Source organism: Anoplolepis gracilipes, chromosome 11, assembly GCF_047496725.1.
Source record: "Anoplolepis gracilipes chromosome 11, ASM4749672v1, whole genome shotgun sequence".
Lineage (NCBI taxonomy): Eukaryota > Metazoa > Arthropoda > Insecta > Hymenoptera > Formicidae > Anoplolepis > Anoplolepis gracilipes.
The window spans coordinates 3,606,510-3,609,730 of record NC_132980.1 but is presented as its reverse complement, the minus strand read 5'-3'; the positions used below and the strand labels follow the sequence as shown (position 1 = coordinate 3,609,730).

General features: G+C 28.6%; 1 pseudogene; it reads right to left on the bottom strand.

The window, feature by feature from the left end:
* Positions 1-305: 305 nt before the first annotated feature.
* On the bottom strand, positions 306-2,116 carry LOC140670807 (uncharacterized; annotated as a pseudogene).
* Positions 2,117-3,221: the final 1,105 nt, after the last annotated feature.

Genomic DNA, 3,221 nt, shown 5'->3' with positions numbered 1-3,221 from the left:
TTAATATATATAGCAACTATTTAACTAAATAAATTAATGTCTAAACTTAAAAAAGTAGAATTTATCCTAAAAAAGTACTGTAAAAGTACGTATAAACTGCACATAGAAAAACGAAAGCAATATGTTAAATTTATTTTAAATTTTAGATGCAACAATCACCATAAAAAGATGCCTCCATAAATAGCTAAACATATGTACATAAATATATAATACAAATGCATCATGAAGAAAATGTTAGAAAATAAAACATAGAAACTCAAACTATAAAGAACGAAAGAAAACATGAAAAATGATAGATATTACGATTATAGGAGAATCGAAACAATATATTTTCGAGCGATAGGCTCATCAGTACTCAATAATACTAGAATCTGAATCCTCACCATCGTTAATTGCCCAGCATAGTGTCAAGTAGCACTTAGCTTTAACTTTAATAGAAATAATATTAAAATTATTACACAATGTGGAATATTTAAATACATCGATTAAAGAAGAGGAGATACCAACATCATAAAAATATTCGATGATTCCAAATTTTTTAATCACAAAATAATGTAAATTTTTCTTTTCTAAAATATTATGTATAATGCACACTGATGAACCACGAAGAACACAACACCTATCACTCAAAGAATCGACATTTACATAGATGTACTTATTCTGCAGCTTCTTATATTGAGAAATACCCACTAAAAGTTCCAAAGGCAATGGTCCTTCATTATGTTTTCCAAAAAATTTGATTTTATCATCAGTGACTGATTCAAGTTTTTCTCGTATTTCCCTCTCAGTTTGTCTGTAGAAAAATTGTTGGAGAGGACGATGAGGTGTTCTATAATATTGTCTAAAAAACGAAATATTATTTTCGTAAGGAAAAGCTGAAAAAATCAAGAGGACCTAACCGTTCTACGTCTTTTGTTAAATGTAGCAATGCATGAACATTGTACGAGAGAAAAGTGTGTTCATAAAAATCAAAACATTTTTTTACAAACGTTTCAAGAGCAAGTTTTGCAAAAAGTAACAATGGTTGCGAAATTGCTTGGCGACACAGTGCACGTATCGCCGCATGAAAAAGTAGAAAGTGCATATAACCATGTTTTTCCATAATAATTAGTAAAACTATTGATCCAGAATATAAGACAAATTGGCGATCTTCAGTAGCTTTATAATGCTTATAATCAGCTAATGATCTTGGTTTTCTCGCAAATTCTCGTGATCAATACGAAATAAGATGTTGAAGTCTTTTTGAAATCAAATTTTGATTGCGGCCAGATAATTTCATTTTTTTCCCGTACTTTCCAGTAACTCATGCAGTCAATAACTTTTTGACAACACCTATACAAACCAAATACATATATTCAATGGGTACTTGTAAAACCATACCCATTGATAAACGATTTAGTGGACTCGGTCCTTTGTGATGATCTTCGTCAATGAGCTGAGCATATTCATCATCCGTTCGTAAATAATGATTTGTGCCCATAAAGACCATTTGATCCTTGTATCGAGTACCAACAACTTTACATTTGGAATATGGATTATTGGAGGTATGTCCAAAATGATTTAATATCCAAGAACGTGTAGGTGTATCTGCAATAAAAGCTAGCAGCATTATTGGAATTTGTTTCTGAAGAAAGAAAACACCGTTATCAATAACGTGTAGTACATCTTCAATGAACTGATTAAGAAAAAGATCAATACTATATGGTGTTTTTGATCCTTTGTATATTCCTACAACTTCAGGTGTGGAATTGGCAATGTTAGTTACAGAACACTGAATCCAAACCAAATTTGCATATTGCTCGATTTGTTCAATCTGGTCCCGTCAATACTCCAATCTACTTGAAGTATATCTGGAATCAAATTTGGTAGTGTTTTTTTGTAAAATTCTAGTAAGGGCCTTTGCAAATCCTACATGCAAGTATTTCTCAGGCTCAATTTTAGTTATGTTAGGACCTTTGCACGGAGTCTGTAATAATGTTCGTGAATTTTTCGGGAGATATGAGAGACATGGTAGTGAACGTAATGTTTTAAAAATAATATTGCCTTGTGTGTGTGTAAGATTTCCTTGTATAAAAGCTTCTACAAGAGATTCTTGAAACACATGAGAAGTATTCATTTCTGCATTGAAATTACAATCACTTTTAGGTGAAATATTTTTTTTGGAATAGAAATTATAATTCTCAACATTCATTGCAACATCGGAAGAAAATTGACTGCATTGTTCATGAACATTAGACATTTGATCGATACAAGAATTGTGCAATACTGGAGATACACTGAGACTATAATTATCAATCAGAGTATTCTATGGATTATCTACTAGCATATTATTATTGTCTTGATCATTATTCTGTTGCAACAAGTTTAATATCCGTCTACGTTGACGTAGTAATAATTTATACATTGGCTTCCGACCACGTAACATTTTAATATTTCGAGTTTTAGAAAATTTCATTTTAATGTTAAAAACAGATTATTAAATTTTTCAATTATCAAGTTGCAAAAGAAAAATTAATAATTAAATAATTCAAAAAATTGTAAAACTTATACGTCACAGTGTTGCCTTAAAAAAAATATGTTTTTATAAAAAATGTAGTATTCAAAGTTCTATTGTCACCTATAACACAAAGAATATAAAAATAATAAAAAATTAGCAAAAAGCAATGTATAATGTATGAAAGATGATTGAATAATTATAATATAAATTAAAATGTAATACAGGGTGACTCATATAAAATCTTACAAGCTAATGATTTTAAAAATATGAAAAAATGTTTCAAACAAAAGATAAAAATTATGATTATTAAGATTATTTCGAAGTCACATATTTCAGGAATCAAACGAGACCATCGCAAAATTCAAAACACGTACTTAGAGTGTACCCTCTACAACATTAAAATCAAAGTCATCAGCGAAGTGTTTTATTTAATTTTTATTTAATTTATATTTTTCTAACTTAATTATATTTTTATATATTTATATATTTAATATTAATTTTTATAATTTTTAATTATTGTATATATTACTTTATCAAAGTATTGGCCTTATAATTCAAAGTGTTCTTGCAATGAAAAAATATTTTATAATAGTGACTTAGGCCCTCTAGATAAGCTAGAAGAATATGTAATGAAAAATGGAATGTTCTATTTAAGAAATTGAAAATGACCTTTACATAAACTTCAAATAACTATTTAAAGTCAAACTAATGACACCATCTTATG